At 36.5% G+C, this 11,940-nt stretch overlaps 1 pseudogene; it reads right to left on the bottom strand.

The window, feature by feature from the left end:
* Positions 1-8,377: 8,377 nt before the first annotated feature.
* On the bottom strand, positions 8,378-10,008 carry LOC149261492 (protein NRT1/ PTR FAMILY 7.3 pseudogene; annotated as a pseudogene).
* Between the last annotated feature and the right edge of the window lie 1,932 nt (positions 10,009-11,940).

The following is an 11,940-nucleotide window of genomic DNA, read 5'->3' on the forward strand; positions in this document are numbered from 1 at the left end:
TTTGTAACTTTCTTCGGAGGAGTCAGATGGAGGAGTGAATCTGATCATATTGATCCTGTGACGGTCTAATGACTCACCATGTGGTGTAGGAAGTTCTGAGGAGAATTGGCAAAATGTTTTTGAGCAGTGTGGATGATCATAGACTGAGCTGAATGGCTGTGATGGGCCTGGCTGTGAAAATAATCTTCTGATGGAATCATACACTGCTTGGTCAATTACAAATTGCGGAGGTGCAGGGGTTTGAGCAGGATGTAATTGGCTAATTGTGGTTGGAACTACAGAGACAGAAACAGAGGGTCCACCATGCTGGACTGTGTTAATTCTGGGAAATCGTGTGGTAACTTTACCGTCAATCTCTGTGATGATTGACTGTGCTGCAGCAACAGGTTTCTTTATGGGTTTTCCCCAATTAGTTACCCAGTCGTCTGGAGGACACAAATCATTGTGGGAAACATAGACTGGTGCTACAGGATTACAGGATGAGTCATACTGGATGAGAGTGATTCGGCCTTCATCTTTGTCAGGGGTATGTAACACAGCAAGTATTGTGGTATTATAACATCGGACACAAGTAATATAAAAAATGGCCAAATTTTTTGATTTTGTTTTGAAGTTTTCATATCCTGCCATCTGAATACCTAATGTTAGGCATTGCAGGACATTTGGGTCATCTAATGCAACAGAAAATTCTGGAAAGACATCATACTGTACAGGGCCGTCAGCAAGGCTTGTTTCAATGCCACCTATCATGGCTTGTGTAAATGTAGTCCATCGATTATCAAATAGGGCTGAGAATACATAGGCTTTTTGGCCTTTTCTATGCAACGCATTTAGACCTATCCTCACCATCCCCAGATGGGCGTACTGATAACTAGCTTTGAGAGCTACTTTGATATGTTTGGCCTCTAAGAGAGAGATGGTCAACAGAGCATTCAATGTTAAATCAGATTTAATGGATTTTTCTTTGATTTTTATCTGGCTGAGGGCACGGAAATTAAAAGAGGAAAGTCCTCGATAAACATCTTGAGGAGAGACTGGTGGAAGTTTCCAGTTTACAAAAGGGTCTATTTCTTCTTGCTCAATTATTGCAGAATTACCAGAAGTAGATTCAGATCGACATAAACCTTCTAAACCAAATCTTAGTTCTCCTTCAGTCTTTATAGATTTAAAATGCTTTGTTCCAAACATTGCCATAGACTCAGAGGATTCAGCAGATGAATTTCTAGACGCATCCATTGTAGATTTAAGAAAGATAAATACCCATTCAAAGACTTGCAGAAAATGATGAAAGCAGAATTGCAGATTTCTTCTGAAGGAGAAATTGCGGCTTCCTCGCGTACCAAAGTACGAATTCTCGTCCAACGTCTTCAACACCCTCCAACGCCAAGACTGGCAGCAATGGGCTCAAACGACATTCAGGACTCAAGCAAATTCGCGATCCACTCAAACAATATCTCACAGCAAAGATTCACTCAAACAATACTACCGGCTCTGATACCATTTACTACAGGACCTTTCGCCAAGATAAATAACACAACAAGCTTGCGGAAATATGAACTAGTGGAATTTTATTATATGGGTGCAGATTTTACATAAAGATGTTTCCTTTACAGAGATCGACTGTCATTGCATTTACCAGACTTTCTACCGTCCGCAAGGAACAAGTATTACCGGAGGCTACCTGGCAATAGACAGACTCTGCCTCAGAAATTTCATAGACTCACAAATTTATAGACTTTTCCTTATTGGTTATGTTAACAATTTAAAAAATTTAATATGATTAATAATGTTACTAACATTATTTGTGTGAACATAATTAATATTGTATTAATTATGTTATTAACATTGTTGTTTTTAATATTAATTTGAAGGTTAATAATAACATTTATTAATATTAATATTTTTATAATTAATATTAATATTATATAATAATTGATATTAATATAACTTGAGTGGGCTTAATGGTTAAGAGAATATGCTTCCTCTTAAGAGGTTACATGTTCAAAACCAGAAGGAGTTGAGTATGTATGCCTTTGTAGAATTAGCAATCAAATCATTATACAAAATTCTCATACATCAATTTAGTATCTACATTGACAATAACATTAAAATTATATAATAATAATAATCAATAATATTAAATATTAAAATATTACCAATAATATATAATAATACTGTTATTATTCTTTACTTTAATATAAACCTTAAACCTAATATTATTATTAAACTTAATATAATCTTCATATTATTAAACCATGTCAAAGGTAAAACATAAAAAATGTTATTCTAACCTAAACGTTAATATTAAAATCTCAACCTAAAACCTAACCAAAATGTTAAGGCTATTGGGAAACAAAATGACAATTTTGCTATTGTGACGGTCACATTTATACCTATGTTTTAAAGCACACTATAGTATTCCTCCCATTCTTATATAAACTAGCATTTGCACCTTATGTTGCAAAGGAAACGCCGTAAGGCATAGAGTGGGGAAGAATAGCGACATGTGAATGGGCATTGTTGAAAGCAAGGGTGGACGATAATGTGTATTCTAAAAATGGATATTTTGTTATGGTCAACCTAATGCATTCATTAATTAGATGACAACGAAAAATTTTCGGGCCCAGGCTGAACCAACAAAAATCTTTTCTACAAGACTGAAATTGCCTAAATGATTACTCAATCAATGGAAATAACCGTTTCCCTCCTCAAATACCTAAAATACATTGTAAGAGACCGATTTTTCAAGTAACTTAATATAACTAGCAATTGACCCAAAAAGTGCAAAGAGAGGCCGATTACAGACAAGTTTTTTTATGTACAAAGTGTTGAGAATGGACTCCACATTTTCTGAAAGGTTGGCAACATATTTTGCATTTTAGATCCAATTGTTGCTTTTCAAATATGTCTTATACATTATTTTTATTGGAGTTCATGCCTACAGAGATATTTACTCTTGGTTACTTCCCCAGCCATGATAGAGAAAAGGAGCCCAAACACTTGTGAGGCTTCTTCCTCTGCATAGGTGGTGTGTCAGAATGGGTGCTTTTTTTGGCAGACATTTGAGTAACGGTCTTCCACCAATATAAGATTCCGGTATGCAAGTATAATTTGAACATAGAATTGCCTACATGAACTTAGACCTGAACATTGCCGGAGAATAGAGACTTCAAAGCTAGTTCTTCAAGCGCATGTAATATAGATTCATTTAGAAAAAGGATGCGTGAAGACAATAACAATGTTGATGATAGACTTTGATCACCATATTGAGGAACTAACATTGTGCCCGAGCCCTACTGGCTTGAGAGTTTTGACAGGGTTTGTGTCTAACTAATATAGTCAATGAAGGTGAGTATTGAATAGGTTCTGATTGGACCACAAAACCATGATGAGTCTCAATGATTCCTCAGCAAGGCATCAACCAAAACAATGCAGGAATTACACAAGCCTTTCTGGATGCTCTCTAAAGAAACATGAAACTTCTCATTGTGTTCAGCAACGTTTATATTGAAGGTCAAGTTGGCTCATGTAAAGCAAGGGAATTTTTGCATCTTCAACAACTTCACATTGTCAAAGAGAGCCGTATTCTCTTGTCCAATGTAAGAAGAGAAAGAACACTTACAATGCAATATATTCATAAAAACATACTAAGAAATGATAGTTATCAAGACAGAATCTGAATTCAAATGTGGATACCATACAATATAGAAAATATTTGGCCCACAAAACTACAGTTCATAAAATTCAGGAGTATACATATTATTAAAGCAAAAACATGCACTTCAAATTTATTGAAAAAAAATAGGTATGTGGATAGTCCAGACTAATTTTATAAAAAATTTTAATGATTGGATAACATAAACCCCTACAAAAATGCTCAAAGGTCCGTTGAGCCTTCTGATGCAATCCCTTCAAGAAATGTATTTCCTTATCATACACTATAAACTGTACGAAACCCAGCAAAAACTAGAGTAGCAGGTCTTCTCTAAAGAACATTAGATTTATTATTGAGATTATTACAAGTTTGATTTAAAAATGTTGATAGCCATCACACTATTTTCTTGTGCTTGGTGGGCGTATGTATTTGTTTGTGTGTGTTGTGATTCTACTTTTGATAATGCAGGTCATGTAACCTATTCTAGGTGTTCTGGAAGTAAGAAGGATATGCACAGACATTAGGTACACCCTTTCAAGTTGAAAAATAAAAATTAAATAAGCACATAACAAATAGAGAATATATGACTAAATACCTAGTGGAAGCTACTTATTTAGTATGTTGGCTCGGTTGGCATGCTTCATTTGAGTGTAACTTTGTTTATGAAGGTCTAAGCAAGCCTTTAAGGTGCAGGCAACAGTGTCCCAACTACAAACGCAGTCTCCTCGAGACTTCACACATGAACAAAATAGACAAACCTCTCTAGGCATCAGCAGCAGCATAGTAACCTGAAATTTCCCATGGCTAGCTCCTAAACGAGGGAGTAGTGACAGGCATTGGCGGGACAGGGAGAAGAAATGGGCAAATAACATATTCATTGGTGGCTTGAAAGTTAAAATGCATTTTCTTAAGAATTCTTTAGGGTTTCTTGGGAAGATGATTTTTTTGGGTTAAAATTGGATTTGGTTTGGTTCAGTTTTGGACAAACAACAGATTGACTATACGAATCCCAACTGTACCGAATTACGCTGAATGTCAGAATCCTGTGCTTTCTGCCACCTTGCTACCAATTCACTCAAAGCATTTTCTTTTACAGACCTTGTCGATTTCACAGAAGAGCGCATCCGTGAAGATGGAGGCCCTGTTTCTTTCCGTTGTTGATTTCTAATCTCGTTTTGGCGAGCCCTTTTACGCATTAAATAATTATCCCTTGCTTCTGCTCGTTCTGCCGAAATCAACTCCCGGTCCAGTTCTGACATTTTCCCAAGCTGCTCCCTATCTTCATCATCTTTGAATAAATCACTTCCTATGGATAATTCGCTATCGGAATCATCACAACGACCCCTGTCATCATCATCCTTGTCACCGGAATCAAATTCTTTTTTAGGGGCATTCTTGACCCAGAAGCCTTCCTATTTGTTGTCCCAGCATCATCTGAATCATCGTCATCAATGTATTTCGAGTCACTGCCATCATCTGAATCAGAATCTTCCAGTCTCCCTTTCGCAGGATTTTGGTTTTGCTTTCCATCATTGGTAGATGTTCGACCAGCTGCTTCTAGCAGCAAATGCTCCAGTTCAGCCACAACTTTCTTTTCCCCTCTAAACACCCATGCCGATTGAATAGTCCTTCGTTCCCTGGCTAGAGCAGAGACTGCAAATACCACTCCTCAATAGATCTTCAAAACCTAAAACCTACTGTCCATCAAACAGATTAAAATTGTGAGAGGCAAACGACACCATGGAGCTTAATAAATGTACATCACCGAAATTACGTTTTGTAATACATGGTCCTTACAATGAAACGAACATTACTATCTCAATTAGTTCAAAAGAACCCTTAGACCTGTAAAGAAAGCACATTGAACATAGAGATGGCAAATTTCAAAAATATTTCTGAGCCAAATTCTTCATATAACTGAAACATTTGAGAAGTACACATATCACAAACCAAGTATGCGCAGAAGCGTGAGAATATATCAAACCCTAACTATACAATTAATACTGACCAAAAGTCATAGAATAATAAATAGCACATGAAATTCAAACCAAGTAAAATCAAAGTCCTACCAGAAATTTGAATATTGCCCTTAAGAAAATTTTATATTCACAATGAAAAAAGGGCGTCACAGAACAGGCAACGAAACTCTAAACGACCAACTCAAATTTATATTAATGTAAGTACAAACATTGACGAAACTGTGCAGATGTAAGCTACTGAAAGAATGAAAAGATGCCAGATTTCTAACAGAGATGAGAAACAGATACAGAACAATTAATGATTGAAAAAACTGAACTTTCTACAAGGAAATAGTTAACAAACATTGTCACAAAAACCGAGTTTGAGTAAATAAATGGAATTTTATCTTATTGTCTGAAACGGTAACTACCTGAATCCAAAACATCACCGAATACATAGACATTGTTTTCAAAAAAAGAAAAAAACAGATCTCTCAACAAAAGCTGGAACTCTCTGGAATCCAACAAAAATAACTGGAAAGTGGTGAAGAACGTCGAAACGAGTGGCACGAAAATACACATAAAATCAGATATTAACATATACCTAGCCGACCTCAGACGAAACAAGGCTGAAGACCGGACACCTGAACTTGTAAACAAACTGACTCTGTCTCATGAAGCCCTAGCTCGAATACCTCCAGAGGAAACATCCCCAAACAATAACTCTGAAGAAAGAGAGGCCATTGGGTTGGAAGACAAAAGCACAGTGTGAGGATCAACGATCAAACTTCGTTCAATCGTCTAACACCACAAATCCACGGTCAACAATAGGACACGACATTGGCTGGGGCAATTCATTTCAAAGGGAAACGCCTTACGACGTAATTAGCTAAAGGTACAGTAGCTAAACAGGGGAGATTGTGGAATCCATAAGAAATTCATAATATGCAAGCAATTGAAGGGCTATCTTTGTAAAAAAATAAAAAACAACCATGCAGAAACAAATTGAACCATTTCACATCCTGCTCACAAACTCAAACTAAACAATTTTTAGACCCGTGCCTTCTGTTAGTGGATATCACAATGAGACTTTTCAGAACATTAGATACCTCAGTGTCAGACAAGGGATGAACAAAGAGGAATCCCAGATAAAATGGAGACTTCTGACTTATTTTAAGTTTGATACATTATAGGTGCTAAATGCTTTTTCTAACCCTAGCGTCACTTCTGATCCTAAAAGAATTCCACAATGTTCTGATTTTTATTGAGCGCTGAGAAAGTGTTAAAACATGGGTACAAACTCATAACATTAAAGAGGAGTATAATGTGAATATAAGATTTATCCCACGTGTCTACCTAGTCCCGTCAGCAAATCTAAAATAGAATTAATTTTCACTACCTATTTCTAATGTCAGACTCCCTCCGCCCAACTCGAGGTGTGTCCACAGTCAGTGCAATTGCCTTAAAACTAGCCCTCTCCGCTCTTCTAACAAGTTGTGCAACAACATTCCTATTCTTGTAAACCTGCCAGCATTGACATCTAAATTTTAACACCACTCATACATCCACATTTAGTAAACCCAACGCAATATAACTGATCTTACCATTAGTTTAGGAGCCTATAATACAATTCGATGGATATGAACTTAATTACATCTCAGAGAACATGGGAAGACAATCATATCCATGTCAAGATCTCTATTTAATGTCACAAAAGTTCCTTGTTGTTGATCTCCATTGTCCGAGACACTTCCATCTGAGCTCTCATCAACGTTTTTAAGGCAGAGCCATCCAACTCTACCCGAACTGGAAGAACAGTCTCCATTGTCGTCCAACTGAATATTCCTGGTATTAGGCCCATCATTTTTTTAATTTAAATTTTAAATTTTAATAACTTTTTATATAATTTTTGAAGATCACATATCCTAATAAGCATTTTTCAAAGTGATAAATAATTTTTAATTTTGATTGATTAGTTTTTAAAAAAAATCTTTGAGTCAAAAGTTTGCTTTCAAACACATGGTCCAGATAATTCCCTTCAATATTGTCGAATCATCTTGTCATGTGTCATAGAATCCTTAAAATATTTAACATTTTAGATGATAAAAAATTAAAGAGACAGGCACATGCTTTTTCTTTTGAACTTCAAGAGAGCAAACCCTCATTGATTTAAATACTTTTGAATATAAACTTGATTACAAAGACTTTTTCTTTTGAACTTCAAACCCTGATTGATTTAAATACTCTTGAATATAAACTTGAACTTGTAGTAAGTGGTTGAATCCATGTTAGCCCAAATTTCATTATGTTGGAATCTGTGAGAACTTGTAGGAAGCAGTTGAATCCATGATATCCCCAAATTGCATTGCCATGGAATCTGTGTGTCAGAAATATGATTTAAATGTTTGTAAGCGTAAGAGAACAATTAATTAAATGCACTAAACTTCTGAACAAATTAATTTATTGTTAGAACTCTTTCACTATTAGAATCCACTTTACAGTGCATGAAGTTGGTGTAGCAGTGTCACCTTCAATTCCTGTACCTTAGATTCTATCAGCAGGGCCTCTCTTTTTCTTTTACCCCTCTTCGCCTTCAATGACGATTGGGTGCTCTCTCTGTTCAAGACCTTTCAGGCCAGCTCTTCGAAGCTTTTTAGCTTACAATAAAAAGGTTCAAAGTGATTGTTCTAGTTTATAGATCCACCTTACAATAGTAAGCCCTTGCATCCATACACAGAACCCTGCGAACGAAGGAGGAAAACACTTATTTAATATGAGCTAGTTCTTCGTCCTCAGTAGATTCTTTGTAAACTGCAATGTTGGTATAGGATCTGGAGCACAAAATATAGACAATGAAGTCAATTGATGTGAGGGCTGCTAATAACAGGTAGAAGCGATCCATGTGCCCCTTGTTCAGATTGCCTGGTATCCAACCCGGTCTATCTTCCTTCTTTGTCACATACATTACGACTGTCACCAGCAAACTGCTCACATAATTGCCAAACGATATTGAGGTCATGCACAGGGCACTTCCAAAGCTTCGGAGTGCATCAGGGGCCTGACTATTGAAAAATTCTGGCTGACCCACATACATGAACACCTCTGAAGCACCGATCAGAGCGTACTGAGGAATCTGCCAGAAAATGCTGAGGGAGCTTGGACTGTCGGGTATGATTTTGTTGTCTACTTCTTTCAGCCGATAAATCTCAACTACAGCAGCAACAACCATGGCGAGCATACCCACGATCAACCCCACTCCCATCCTCTGTAGCTCGGTGAAACCCTTTGGATTGCGTGTGACCTTATAACCAAAAGGAACTAACACCCGCCTGTATAAAGCTATCCACACTGCAACACTGAAAATATCAAACATGGACATTGAAGCTACCCAAGGAGGTGTTCATTGTAGCACCCTGCTCCACAAACAAAGATGCCATTTGGGTGAACACCACTGAGTAAATGATTGCGCACAACCAGATAGGAAGCAACCTCAGGATGCATTTTACTTCTTCCACTTGAGTCACTGTGCAAAGTCTCCATGGACTTCTTTCCTTTCCTTCCACTTCCACTGTGTCATTATCTGTTTCTATTGCTGCCTTGTCAAGGAACCTTAAAACCAATTCAAGTTCAATATAATCCATCAATATGGAAATAAGAGAAAAAATCTGATTGCAGTCATAAAGATGGTGAAAAAATAGATACGGGAGCTGAAGGTACATCCTTTTCAAATGACTATGTATTAGCTGAAGGTACAGTAGCTAAACAGGGGAGATTGTGGAATCCATAAGAAACTCATAATATGCAAGCAATTGAAGGGCTATCTTTGTAAAAAAAAAAAAAAACAACCATGCAGAAACAAATTGAACCATTTCACATCCTGCTCTCAAACTCAAACTAAACAATTTTTAGACCCGTGCCTTCTGTTTTGGTGTTAAATGGGTAATCAAATGCATTGGTGTGACAATATGCATATTTTCAGCTTACAAGTTGGAAAAAGGATACAAAGTATTTCTTGAAAAAGGATACGAAGTATTTCTTGAAGATGTAAATCATAATATGACTCATCAAAAATAATTTTTCTGAGATTCAGAAGGTCACAAGCAAAGGCAGGAACTCAACCCCAAGATTTCTCCAGGTGCTTCTCTATCCATTTTCATTCTATTCAAACACAATACTGAAGAATTATTTGAAATATCTCTCTACGAGGACTATTACAAACCTTCCAACTCAATGATCTGTCAATTTGACCTGCAACATATGATGCCAGTTCAGAATCCGCTGTCTGCAAGAAAAAACCAACTTAAGGAAGAAGTCTGGACCTTGAATATAGGAAGAACTAAAAACAACATCCTTCTATTTAAAGAACTCATAAAATGGAATACATACCTTCCCCATTTTCCGAAGATCCAAACCTTCGAAATTATTTAAGGTAAGATATGCAGGCAATGTGAATCTACATTTTTGACAAAAAAAAATCAATAGAAGTAAAAAACAATCATGGATCCATAATTGAATCTCAACACGGAGGTGTGCCTTACTGTCTAGCATGTATAAGTGGATATCACAATGAGACTTTTCAGAACATTAGATACCTCAGTGTCAGACAAGTGATGAACAAAGAGGAATCCCAGATAAAATGGAGACTTCTGACTTATTTTAAGTTTGATACATTATAGGTGCTAAATGCACTATAGTATTCCTCCCATTCTTATATAAATTAATGCATTGAATTATACCATCGAAAATTATTTTGTTGTTCCAACTCTTGCACAATGAGAATATGGATAATGTAAAATAATCATAATTACGAGCCACAACTATTTAAAATGAGAAAGTTACAATATGATTTATATTCAAAACATTTAAGTAGTAACATTCAGTACTGTCATGTCCCAAAGGATGGAAACTATGCCGCAATGGCATCAAACTAACAAACTAAACAGTGTATCTATTCAACTAACAATATTAATATGATGGATTAAAGCTCAATTCAATGGATTATAAGCTATAACTACAATGCAGTGCAATAGAATTCAACCAAATTCTTATTTTGATCATAACCAACACCTTATATAATGTATGATGTGGGTAAAGTTGGATGCCAGTAATTAACATGGAATCAATGCAATGTATATATGTAATATATGGCAATGTATAAAATATCGCAAATAACTAGCCTACTAATCTAAGATATGGCACACATGCCATAGACATTCAAGAAAAAGAATTAAAAAATGAGTGTCACGCAGGCCCTCCAGAGTTGCCAAGAAGAAAATAAAAAGAAACCCGCCAACAACAGCGAGACTGTAAAAAAGAGGGCCCGAGATTAACAAAGAAGGCCACGAAAACCCATAATGTAGACCATGAAACCTAGAGCATGGTCGGGAAGCCACTCAGAGAATGAGAAGAGCCATGAAATAGTTTTTATAACCCCATCCCCTCGATTCTTCAATGAGGAGGATGTCTCCGAAGATGGCCCCATTCCATGACACACCTCCCACGAACCAAAAAAATCCTTAGCAGTGGTAGGAAGGCCACAAAGGTTAGCAAAACTAACCATGAGAAACCTCATAGACAATGAGAAGGTGACCAAAGAATAGATTTGACGAGAGAAGGCATGAAATAGAGCCCTAATGAGCTCTATCTCCTCTGAAATTCCACCAAAAACCCAAACCTTGAGAAAAGCAACCATCACTTGCAAAAGAAAACTCGTGGCCGGAGGAGAAATGAGGAGGGAAACAGGGGCCAAGTTGCTAGGGTTTGTCACTTGCCCCTGCCCTTAGGCCAAGGGACAAACTCATATTTCTCTATATATGTTGATAAACAATAGGCACAATAAATTTTTAGTCTAAATTTTGTAAAACTATTTTAAATAGGGTTTAAAAACTTGATTTCGCTATGCAAGGAAATTAGTGTTATGAAATTTCATCCATTGACGTAGTGGCGACAATATGAATACGCTAGATTAACATGTTCCGATCAAAAATTCTAATTAGGATAAATATTATAGTTCCCAAATCCAATAATGAAGACACCTATCAGAATAATTACATGACTTATTATTCCCTGCCTACGACATTGTAGGGACTCTAGCGATCAATTCGGCATTGAATCAATATTAATTTGCGTAGACCAATGTATTTAATGAACGTTTTTGCCAAAACAATTGTTTTATTCAAACTTTAATTTTAGAGGTCTTATTGCGGAGTTACAGAATATGCAATTGGCAAATAGGTTTTATCTAAAGTATGGATTTGCTTTAAGATTTGGCTCTGTTAAGTTTATCCAAAGCTTTCACTGTTCATGGTGGAGCCCATGAGGTGGGAA

The sequence above is a fragment of the Pinus tabuliformis genome, chromosome 6 (assembly GCF_031772625.1).
Source record: "Pinus tabuliformis cultivar Carrire ecotype Pingquan chromosome 6, CPIR1, whole genome shotgun sequence".
NCBI classification, from domain to species: Eukaryota; Viridiplantae; Streptophyta; class Pinopsida; order Pinales; family Pinaceae; genus Pinus; species Pinus tabuliformis.